Consider the following 12,636-nt stretch of genomic DNA (forward strand, 5'->3'; position numbering starts at 1 on the left):
TTTTTTTCTTTTCGCATTATGGGTACCTCTAGAAGTACAAATTGTTTTATATACGTAGATATTATTTTGTATATGGCATTTCTTTTTTTGTACTTGTGCTTGTTTGTACTCTCTTGTGCTCACTGCTTCAGGAGATTCTTGGCAAACAGGTAGTCATCAGGAGATCTGCCAAGTCAGATTACTTTGCGCTGCCCTGTTTCTGTCAATTTCAGCAGGATACTCAAAATGTAGTCTAGTGGTTTCAATAATAGGGAAGAAATCTGTTAACTATCTTGTACTGTGTACTGGACACATTCATGTTCCGGTTATAAATGATGGTAACTGAGCCAAAATACTTGGGGTTAGAGAAGCATTTTGCCTCATGCATACACCAAAATGAACAAATAGTCTATCTTCTTCCCATTAACAATTGGCATTTCCTGACTATACAGACAATATATTTTTTGCTTCTTTGGTTAAGTTCTTCTGTGGCCCATAGTTTGGGAAAGAACAGATTTTAAACTGCAGCTGCTCTCATGCTCAGCAGGCAAGTTCTGTGGCTGATTTATATCAGTGATATATACCCATTGTCATTGCTGAATGTCTGTCTCATTGTGTGATGCTCAGGGAAAAAAAAAAAAGTCTTGGAGCCGTTACGACAGATTTCCTAGCTGGAAATATATGGGATGCTACAGAAAGACCAGTTCCTATGCTCCTATTTGGAGCTAAACCTGCTCCAAATGAAGAAATCTTTTATCCTCTGTAGTTTGAATTTGCAAGGCATGCAAAATCTGTGTGTGTCTATCACTCCCTGTTCTGCTAGCTGTCAGAGAAAATGGAGTTTCAGAATAATAGACAGAGAAATGTTTTACAACTGGTGAAATGCATTTCTCCTTTACAGTGCTCAGTAAGAGCAAGAATGGCTCTGATGTACATGGTTCTTCTGCAGACTGGGAAGGCTGAAAGGTCTGACAACTTTTCTCCTGTGCTTCTCCAGTCTCTCCACCTGAGGAAACAGGAATGTGTAAAGCTGAGAGTTCCCAGGAGTGCAAAATGGATTGATGCTGGATGTTGTATGCTATATAGGTTGGCTAGGGGTATGGAAATGAGCACTTAGCAACTTCTCGGGGGATGGTGGAAAGCATCCCAGCCTTTTGGACTGCTTGACACTAGCGTGTACAGCATTTCCCCCAGCTATTTTTGCTCTATGATGCTTCTTATGTGCTGCACACAGCACTTAGATCTAAAAGTATTACATGGCAAACGAACACCATGGATGTTAGGGCAACTGGAAAGCCATCCCATCATTTTCATGAAGACCTCTTTTAGTGATCAAATGCTGTGCTGATAATTCCAATTGCTTTGTCCGTAGACAGCACAGTCCACAAATATACCTCCAGGATGCTATTTCCTGGATGCCAGAAATTTCTTTATGCGGGATTAGTACATATCATAAAGCTAACAGTAACACTTGATGACACTTCATGTTCAGTAATAAAACATGGTGAAAGACAAAAGATACTGAAATCAGCCATTCAAATTTCTTATCTGTTTTGACAGGTGTTTTTTTGGTTGAGGAGATGCTGTCAAAACAGCACTCTTTCCATGTAAACAGTGTACAGTTCATCTTCATGCAAATAAGCCTTTAGGTCTCCTCAACATTTAATGCTAACTTGCTCTTCAGAATTTATAAAAATAAGTATTTAAAAATCTAAATTTGGCTTTTTTTTTTTAACTGACTTTATATTGACAAAAATGGCAAATATTAGAATTCCCTTTGACTGGTGAATTAATTGATGTTTGCTCTGTTTTGATTTGATTGATCTATGATATTTCTAGACTTACTGCTTGTCATGAAAAATTCCATTGATTAGAGTGTATTCTTCAATGACAAAGCGACCTGATAAGTGCCTTTTTGTATTAATATTTGTTTGAAGCAGGAAGAGTGACAACTATTCAAGTGTAACAGTCATGCAAAACAACACAAAAGGCAGAGATTGCAAAGGATTATTGCATTGTTAGCTATGCATTTCTAATCTAGTTTTTATTTCAATAGATTACTTAGCATATGGTACATTTTTTCATTCATTGTCTTTTTTAATAAAGTAGTTTTTAAAAGCAGTTTTTATTAGATATTATTCCACAAGTGCATTTTGAAAATACATAAAACGGGAGTATCTCACTTGCTTTGCTCCTGTAAACTGTTCATCAGAACATTTATCTGAAACAATAGAAAGAAGTGTATTTTGAAACTGTGCATGTACTAGGAAAGCAGATCTGGTGTGAGTGGTAAAAACATTCTATGATAACTGTTTAGCAGTACTATTAAAAAATTACTTCAAGCTTCATTGTGCTGACCCAATAATATCACAAATTTGATTCTCTCAAAATGTATTAAATCCATGCCACAGGTGGATTAATTTCCCTTTCTCAACAAGCTGTTTTTTTCTAAATATGTCTATCACTTTGTCACTAATAAATAATGTACGGAGCTTTCAAAGCCTCTACCAAAGGCTGGGACAAAATGTCCTCTTCTATCCAAAACATGCTATTGTTTCACTCCCGAACCTGTCTGTTTCCTTAGCAGGAATGTGCTGTTTACCATAGCATTGTTCATGGCTTTTTAAGCATCTGGAATTAATGTGACTGGAATACTGTGATTAACCTTTGTACTGTGCGGACCTCGTGTAAGGAGGAGACTGGGAGGACAGAAAAACAGCGTAACCTAGTATACACAACCATGAGTATGTTATGCTTGGAAAGTTACTTTATTCCACAGTTAGCATTGTATATATGTGTTTATATGACACGTGAAATTGGAGAGGAAATTTGATAATCTGACATAATCCAGTGAATGTCTATCAGAGCTTAAGATTCAAGAATTGCCTATAGGATGCAAAACTATACTGCATGCAAAGCTGGAGTGAAGCTGATGGCAGCAACAATAAAATGGATACAACAATTTGCCTGTTCATAAAGCATACTCCTTACACAGTCCCTCTGTCTTCTTTCCATCAGATGGGGAATAAAGATCATTCAAAGGAGCTGGCTGTAGGAAGGCTGTATAAACACAGGAGATTTTCCTGTGCCTTTATGCAAAGGAAGTAACTGGACAGTGTGCATTACAGCAAGGCTTCATACAGCTTTATTGTTCTTGCTCTTAAAAAGATTTTAATGTCTAAAATCTATTTCTAAAGATTATTTCCTAAGGCTCTGTAGTGTTAACTAGCGTGCAGCTCTCCTTTCACACAGCTTATTAAAATCTGTTATTCTCACTGTAGGTTCTGCCCTATTAAGCATGCAGTGGCATATCATGGCTCATAGAAAGTGAGAAGCTTGACAGCTGGAGATGAGGTGCACTTGAGGCTTTTACTTTTTCATCAAAACTGGGTATCAGATTCTTAGATCTCCTGAGTCTTAAGGATGCTATGGAGTGGTAATGGAGGGTGGGTAGAAAGAAGGAGTGGGTTTGTTATTTATCCAAAGATAAACAAGAAATCAGCAGCTGATCTAAACATATCTTAATTTCCAGTCTGAATACTGTCCTTCCTTCAATCAAAGTAGATTTTTTACTTGAAGATGTGTTAATGGCTGTGTTCATAAAATTGAGTTGCTTTGTTTTAGCAGTGTCATCCCTGGCTGTGTCAGAAATGCTAAGTCATGGTTTGAACTGAGCACCTGGGAGGAAGGCAGGGCCAACCCAGGGGAGCTCAGGTGCAAGCAATGCATCTGAGTGATCAGAAGGGGTAGATCCTGGCTCTACCCCTTCCTACACCTCATTTAAGGATTGGCAGGGGAGGTAAGAATATTTTCTTCAAGATCCCTCTGCACCTGAGGCCTTCAGGAGGTAAGCAGCTTCTTTCATTTGTTTCTGTGCCCCCAGCTGTTGTGTATGAGCAAGTCTTCACTTGCTGTTGTCTGGGACCTTGCTACTCTGATATCATTGCTGTTCTTTCCTTTGCATTACAGCATGATACTGGCTGATTTTGTATTTTGAATTTAAGCTATTTGAATCATACTTTATCAAAATCTTTATTGCTTATGGTGGGGTGTGATTCTGGATAAGATTAAGAGTAGTGGTAGTTTATCTGTGTACACGTGTTTGAAGTATGGTTTGTGAGGTAAAAAGGCTAACAACTTTATCTATTTATTTATTTAAGCTATAGAAGAGAAATCAGTTATTTTCTATCTAACTTTCTCTCCTTTTTCTATTTCATTTTTTTTTTTTTCCTATCCCGCTGAACCTGTTCCATTTATCAGTATTTTCAATATGCAGGTATTTTTCACATCTAGCTGGAAAGTAGTAGCCATTATATGTTGGCTAATGTTGTTACGAAACATTGTTGAGAACAACAGCTGACCAGGAATCTGCAAATCCACCTCAGGAAAGATTACTGGCAGCTGGTGAATACAGTTAGCCAATGGAGTGGCTTTGCATTTAGAGGGAGGCAATGAGTTTAATGGACCCACATGGTGAAAGAACTCAGCTGAGCTAGAAGTGGGATTAGAAGATGAATGTGGAGGTCAGCAATCTAGATCTTAGAGAATTAAGTCAGGACTTCCTTTTTAATCCTTTCATATGAATAAGAAATATGAAAACAGAAGTAAGTCGACAAGAAGCTCAAGCTGAATTCTTGTATCTTTTCTGGCTTTCTGGAGAAGGCTCCTATGGAGAAATCCTTGGTCATGGGATGCTGGAAGAAGAAACATATTGGAAGGGAGATTTAGATGTCACATGGAGAAACAATGCTTAGCATGGTATTGTCTTAGACTTTGTGTGGTTTGGCCTCTGATTAACATTTTTCACTGTAAAGAGAAATACTAAATGAATGTTGCTTGGGGTGTTGGCTTGCCAGAGAGTTGGGCTGAAGCTGGCAGCAGTGCCCATTGATGTCAGCCTTCTGATTCTCAAACCTTAACCTGAGGAACTGCACTGCTGAGGCATCTGGTATGGAAGTGCTTTGTTCTTTTTGTTCCGTTCTGTGATTCAGTTCTGCATCCTGAGCTGCTGTAGGTTAATCATAGAATAGCTTAAGTTGGAAGGGGTCTTAAAGCCCATCCAGCTCCAACCCCCTGCTGTGGGTAGGGATGTCACTCATTAGATCGGGATTTCACTCATTAGATCGGGATGTCCAGGGCTCCATCCACCCTGACCTTGAACAATGTTATGTGGAACAATGAAGAGGAATGGGTCAAAGCTGTAAGCATGGAGGTAAATAATGGCATACAGCTGGAAAGAAACTTCTTTGGGTGTATAGTGTTCCAGTATGTCCAGTGAAGCTGTTTACTTTTTCTTCTCAAATACCTGGTACTGGTCATAGTCTGGAGGGCAATACTGGAATGAGCTGTTGACCTGATCCATTTTAGTACTTCAGTAATCCTATAGAGAGTAACTAATGAACTATGAGCAACTTAGTGTAATGTAGGTGTTTATATTATTCTTAACTTTATGTAGCACATTGTACTTAAACCACTGGTTTTTTTATTACCGCTATTCTAATGAAACCCATCTAAAAATAAAATGTCCAAATACTTTATGAACAGAGTTTGCAGTACATGAGGAAGTTCAGTCAGATCCTTAAAATGGCTGTTATTGTACTAATTGACTTTATGGCACAACTTATTCGTGACAACTTATTTATGCTCTGTGCTTCTGAACACTAACACTGTTCAGAAACAAGTTCTATTTGGTGTAGGGACTCCATAATACTGCAACTTATTTAGCACTATTTCTGCTGTGATTCCTTTCTTGCTTCCCTACACAGTTGTTTTTTTTCCAAGTGATGCAACCTTTTCTTTAAGGGTATGCAGAAAAAGCCCTCCAACAAAAAAAAATATTTCGTTTCCTGGAAACCTGGGGAGAAACATGGGTCAAACTGGAGGTTTTTAGCATGTACTGGAAATGTGACCATGTAGGAATAGTTCTGATGTGCAGAATGTGTATTTATATCAACTGAGGGTCAACTTATGGTTGCTCACTTCCAGCCAGTAACATCTGGTCCATGAAAGCACAAGGTGGTGGAAAGGCCTTGCTTTATTTATGCATAAGACTAGGAGATGTGGGAGTGTTGTGGATGGGATAAGATAAGATCACTTACTGTCAGTAACTCGGAGCCGATGACTATCAAAGTATTGTTGTCCAGCCAGGGTAGCATGTTCTTCTGTTATTGAGGAGACAGCCATGTGATTCTGCCTAGTGAAGATACCTTTAAATAGCAAATAAGTCTGTTTCATGTGGTTTTGCATTTTTAGGCTTGACGTATAAACAATGAAATGAGAGAAGTATTAAATATAATTCAGTATTTGGAATGCTTTGCTTATGCAAGAAACCACACTAAAATGTGGGGGAAATGAGAGGAAAAAAAAAGTCATGAAGTATTACTGGGAAACAAATGTGCTTTGGGGTTGCCAGCCAAAGCATACAGGGGTAATAAAAGGGATTTTGGAAAAGGAAAAAAGGCAGATGTGAAACTGGGAGTCTATTCTGTTGTTTCCTTTACCCCTTATGGTAGGTGCAGAACAATAAATGTTGATGTCTTAAATGCTTCACAGATGTCCTGCTGTTGTGATGGGATGGGGCATGTGTCAAAAGCAGAGTTCATCAAAGTACATTTTGCTTGTGCTCTGACTGATGTCTATCTTAAACACGTTCTGTGAGCCCATAAGAGCAGCAAGGCTAATCCACAAGCTGTGTTCTTTCTAAAGTTTCCATCAGCATTTTAGGGCACTTCCATTGCTAATAAGCACTGTATCTGCTGCTTTACTACAGCACAAACAACCCATCACAAATATTGAGTTAGCTTTAGGATACACTCAGATTTTCCTCTCTTCTCTCTGCTGTGTGATTAGAAGTTGTAAATTTCCCTCTTTATGGCAAAATACATGCAAGAGAAACAAAGGAAGTAATGGCCATTTCTCTCATCTTCCGCTACACAAACAGCTAGTATACTTGCCTTGTTAGTGTTACCTTGATAATAAATAACCTACATCATTCTGTCTTTCAAGGTATGTTCCTCAAATTTCCATTGTTTTGTGTGCAGATAGGTACATAAACCTACGTACCTATGTGTATGTGAAGTTTTTTTGAGATCATCACCAGCTGAAAAGCATTATTTTTTGTCACTGCTTCAAAGTGTTTATTTAGTAGCATTTAACTCTTTGATTGTACTTTACAATGATGAATCTCTTATTGGCAATCCCTCTAGTAATATTATAAATAGGGGGGAAAAGTACCACCCACGTGTCTTCTAACAAGGAACATCCGTTGAGTTAAAATAAATGAGAGACTTATTGTTCTTATTGTACACAGCCTCCTTCTTTACAAGTACCCGAAGAAGAGCTCAGTTTTACAGAATGTCTTTCAAGTTAATAAATCCAGGTCTTGATGACTGAAGTTGAGAATAGTCAGATTTTGTTGTGGCAGTGAATACTTTTCCTTACCGTGGCTGCACAATATGATCATTGGTGAACTCATTTGGCTGCGATGAACAATGGAAGGAGTAACTACAAATAATATTGAAGGTGATGGTGGCTTTGTCTTTTTATTTACTCACTTTCTTTTATGTTATGCTGTGATTTCTGAGGAAAGTGGATGTCTGCTGCCAGGTAAGTGAAATGAGGTACTGAGAAATTCATGAAGGAAACCTCTAGATTGCCATTGCACAGCAGTTTTGAGGATCTAATTTTTTATTCCATGCTTCTGTTATATTGGGACAGAAATAATGAGAAATTTGTTTTCTTTGAATTGTATGCATTGGAGAGAAGGTAAAATGACGTGAGATTTTAATGACTTCTGGAAAGCAGCTGCCATATGGAGAACAATAAAATGGTTGGAGACACTCCTAAGATATAAATCACTACTTTGGATCATCATTTTTTGCCTTTTCAGACCTGTAAAGGACTGTTTCCCAGAAAAAGGGCTCAGCTGGATCCCTAATTTTTCCAGTCTTCTCTAGATCAGATGTTTTGGTTGATGTCTATCCTTCTTAGTAAAATTTAGACATCTTTCTCTGACTTTTTATCCACTCACGTGTGAGGAAGCTGTAGGCTGTCATGAGGTCTTTCCTCAGTCTTGTCTGAGGAGTGGCTGAGATCTGATCAGCCTAGAGAAGACGTCCTCCTCCAGACTCTTCACCATCTTCATAGCCCTCCTTTGAATGCCCTGTGATAGTTTTGTATTTTAATTATTGTGTCATCCAAACTGCATAAAGTGTCAGATGTGAGACTGCACAGAGCAGAGCAGGACAGTCCTTCCATTTGCCTGATGGCAGTGCTGGACCTGATGCACCCCACTGTACACTTGGCCTTTTTGGCTGCCAAAGGACATAGCAACTCATGTTCACCTTGTTAGTCAGAATTATAACAATGTAGAGTCTAAAGAGACACCACTCTTGTATGTAGTTTTCGAGGTGTGTTATTAACTTGTAGTAATACTTATAGTTTAATAACTATTTGCTGTAGATGTTCTCAATTCTCTGACAACATGTGAAACCAAACATCTTTTTTTTTCTGTGCAGTTACATAAACATCAAGCATCTCAATTCTTCATCATGAGAATAGCCATGTCATGAAAATACTCAGCAGTATTAATGCTCAGCAGCTCAGTTCTCCTTGTATATAATTTAAATTCTTGGCCTACCTGAGATCTGTTTCTGACATCTGATTCTTTCAACTAGTCTGTATCAATGGAATTTATTTCAGAAACTCAGTGGCTGCTCAGCCATGACCACATGTTATTGTCATAACTTTAAATGGCTTATTTTTTTCTTAACCTGGGCAGTTAGAGCAGAAACACAACTCTTTAAAATTATTTATTAAAATAATTCTGTTTTTAATTCTCTTGTAAGCTTTTAAATCTATGATACTCAAATGCACACTTATAAGTTGCTTTTTGGAGTGGTAAGCTACTACAGCATTACATAATACTGTGCCTGTTGACTGTGTGTTTAAACTAGGCCCGAAGAGCTCTGATGTGATAGCATGTTGAGATATTTATAATCAGTGTTCTTTCAGCAGTTGAGCAGCAAACTTTATCATGCCTCAGCCTCTAAGCTGTGGATTTAGTGCAGTAATGCTTTAATGATTAGGAAATACATTGCAGTCCTTCAAAAAGGTCTTGAACTGCTGAAGGAAACATCTAGCAGGTATCAGTCAATGAAAAAAATGACCTTTGGAAAGAGAAAATAGATCTTTCTCTACTTTGATCTTCCCCACTGTATGGGAACTGCTGAATCATGGCCTGAACCTCTGATTGATCACCTGAGGTGAGCAATGAGTCAGCCCTGGGAGCACAGGTGAATAGCCTACCACAGGTGAACTACCAGAAGGGATAGAGCCTTGCTCCACCTCTCCTAGACCCCATTTAAGAGCTGACTGCCACTGGGGAAGGATCTCTTTTGGAGATCACTCCTCTTGGAGTCTTCTCAGCAAGCCCAGAACAAGGGTAAGCTTTCCATCCATTCTTCTTTAATGTGATAACTTGTTCAGCCTAACTTTCTTGTAAATTTCTTAACTATAACATCTGTATATTCACTGATTATACACCCATGGTATTACCCCTTTTGAGGATTTACTTTGATTTTATATAAAAAAGCACAAATGCATATAGCATTTTGCATTTTATTTCTCTAGGTTTCATGGCTGGCATATATGAGCGGGGATAACAGGTTGCTGCTTTCAGAAAGAGCAAAGGTTTAAAAACAAACAAACAACACAAAAGCTCTGGGTATTTACACACAATGCATGTATAGGCATGTATTTGCATGGAGTATATTCAGTATAGTTTTGTACCTCATCAGAGTCTTAGTTCAATTAGAGCTGACTGAAATAAACAGGATCCTTAGTAGGAGTTAGTCAAAGTGCTTAAGGCTTGAGAAGAAATGTCTACTTCTAATGCTAGTACTGTTAGTGGAGGTAACAAAACAATAGAAACAGCTAATAACCCTCCCCTCTTTTTTTTTATCAGTAGTTGCAAAATACCATTTTCTTAGGTCTGTCCACGCTGAAGGGGGTAGCCTGATTAACTGCCTGAATGAATACATTTGATTCCCACATAAAAGGGTTTATCTGACAAGTTAAATACATCTTATACGGATCTATATGCCTTGTTTGACAGTGTAAACAGTTGTTTATGTATTAATCTTTCTACTCTTGCAAATGGTTTAACAATTTTAGTGATAGAGAATGACATGGTTGGCCATTGAGAATGTGATATGGATAGACATCTGTATTGCAGATTAAATACTTAATTGTAATTCAGCTTTCTATGAGAAGAAAAGCCTTGAGCCAGAAACGTATTACTGTGCAGATAAGATGAATCAAACTTTTTAAGAACTTTGGAGAAGAGAATGAGTTCTTTAGGGTTTTAAAAACAGCAGCAGGTAGGTTTGACAGGATGAATAATAGTTCTGTTTTCTAATGATCCTTCTTGGGGATTAAACCAGCAGTCAGCTAAATCCCACACGGCTACTTGTTCATTATCCCCACGTGGCATACGAGAGAGAAATGGAAAGATAAAAGAGAAAACTCATGAGTTGAGATGAAGATAGCTTACTAGATGAAGTAAAAGCTGTGCACAATGTAATTGTAATCTGGACACATAGCTTACTTTCCAATTTCTTTGGTCAGAGTATTTTTTGTTCATTTCACATGAAGAGCAACTATGGGGTGTACTTCTGTGTCTTGGAATGAATAGAAAAATATTTGGGTATCTTTCCTTGATCTCAGTTCTCATATCCATTACAATCATCTCATGGATTCCTTTGGTTTTTAATTTTAACTTCTGTAAAACAAAACAAATCTTCCTTTCTATTCTTCAAATCCAGTCCTCTCTGGACCAGTTTCAAATCAATCTCTGAAATTTAAGGGTTTCAAATGTGTTAAATATTTATAGAATTTAGAAAAACTTATACATTTTATTTATTCTGTTAGTGCTGCCACTGAGGGAGCAACTGCAGTAGTTGTGTTATTTGACTGTCAAAGCGTTCAAAAGGAAGAAAGATTTCATGATTTTTCTAACCATTAGACAGGATAACATCATTTGGTAGCTCACTTGTTTGGATTTCAAAGTTATCCCCAGAAAACCTATTGTGTTCTGATTTTACTTTTTAGCTTTTTAAGACTGATTATAGGCTGAAGGAACTAAACTTCTTGAAAAGAGAAGGTTGTGGAAAGACCTCATTGTGGCCTTCCAATATTTGAAGGGGTAAACATGATATATACATATATACAATAAACATGAGAGAAACCAACTTTTTACATGAGTAGATAGTGATAGGACGAGGGGCAATGGTTTTAAACTAAAGGAAAGGAGCTTTAGATTGGATGTTGGGGAAGTTTTTTTTTACTGAGAAAGCAGTGAGGTGCTGGAACAGATGGCCTGGAGAAGTAGTGGGTGCCCTGTCCCTGGAAGTGTTTAAGACCAGGCTGGATGGGGCTCTGGGTAATCTGATCTGGTACTTAATCTAGCAGCTGGCAGCCCTGCCTGTAGATGAGAGGTTTGGAACTTGATTATTGAGGACCCTTCCAACTCAAGCCATTCTATGATTACATATTATTTCCTATGGTGGGTAATTATCTAGAGGTTTCATTATAACTTCTGGTGTAATCCAACATGAGACTCTTCAGAAAACTGAAGTTATTTTGAGACCAAACTGATGTGAGTATCTCAAAAAAACAAACAAACTTGACATAGTGGAAACTTCATACTGCAGTAGGTCAAATTTGTATTACATAGGGACTTCTAGTTATTAGGCTTTGAACCTTCTCTACGGTATATTTTAAAAGAGATATAAATTTCAAGTGTTTCAATCACCTTTGAACACAAGCCAGTATCCACAAACATTTCTGTCAAATGCAAATTGCATGCGTAGCTGTCAGGTTGGTAAAGCTCTGCTAATAGTCAGCTCATTATCAGACAAAATAAACTTAGTTTTCTCCTGAGATCTCATGTGCAAGTGAAGTACATTCAGAACGTGAATTGCTGAAACAGTGATGAACTGTGGGGTATAAAAACCTGAATTTTAAGCCAAAGATATAGTTTAGCTTATCTATTTTTGTCATATTTCCTGGATTTTTTTTTTTTTTACAGCAAAGAAGAATGTGGGTGAATTTGAGAATTACATGTAGTTAGTTACTTTATTGTTGCTGGGATTAAGACCATGAGGAACAAGCTGAGAGAAAGCACAAGGATGTGTTTGAGTAAAATGAATGAGAGGCCAGAGTTGTGATCTAAGCAATTGGATGCTTGTTGATTTTTTTTTTTGAATGGGTTAGGATTGGTATGGAGACCAACTTCCCTTGAAGAAAAACAAAAAAAGACAGCATTTCCAGCTATCTGTCTCCCTTAATTGTCAAAGAGCGAGTTTAAAAAATAGTGAGCTGTTCCAAAGGATGGGGTGGGTTTTCTTGTTTGTTATTAATATGCTCAATGAACACAAGTGAGCTCTTGGATTTTGCAAGATTGTAAGAAAAGATGCTGCATTAAGAAATCTAGATGATGTTGACTTAGGACTACAGCCTTACCTGTGTTCAAAATTGCTTTTTGGATGCTGTATGTGTAGAAGTCCTTACAGTGTCTCAGAAATGACAACCTCTCCAAGGTGAGACTACCATTAATAACCACTGGTTAGAGGTAAGATGGTGGTGCTTCTCTTTCTC

The sequence above is a fragment of the Meleagris gallopavo genome, chromosome 3, assembly GCF_000146605.3.
Source record: "Meleagris gallopavo isolate NT-WF06-2002-E0010 breed Aviagen turkey brand Nicholas breeding stock chromosome 3, Turkey_5.1, whole genome shotgun sequence".
Classification (NCBI taxonomy): domain Eukaryota; kingdom Metazoa; phylum Chordata; class Aves; order Galliformes; family Phasianidae; genus Meleagris; species Meleagris gallopavo.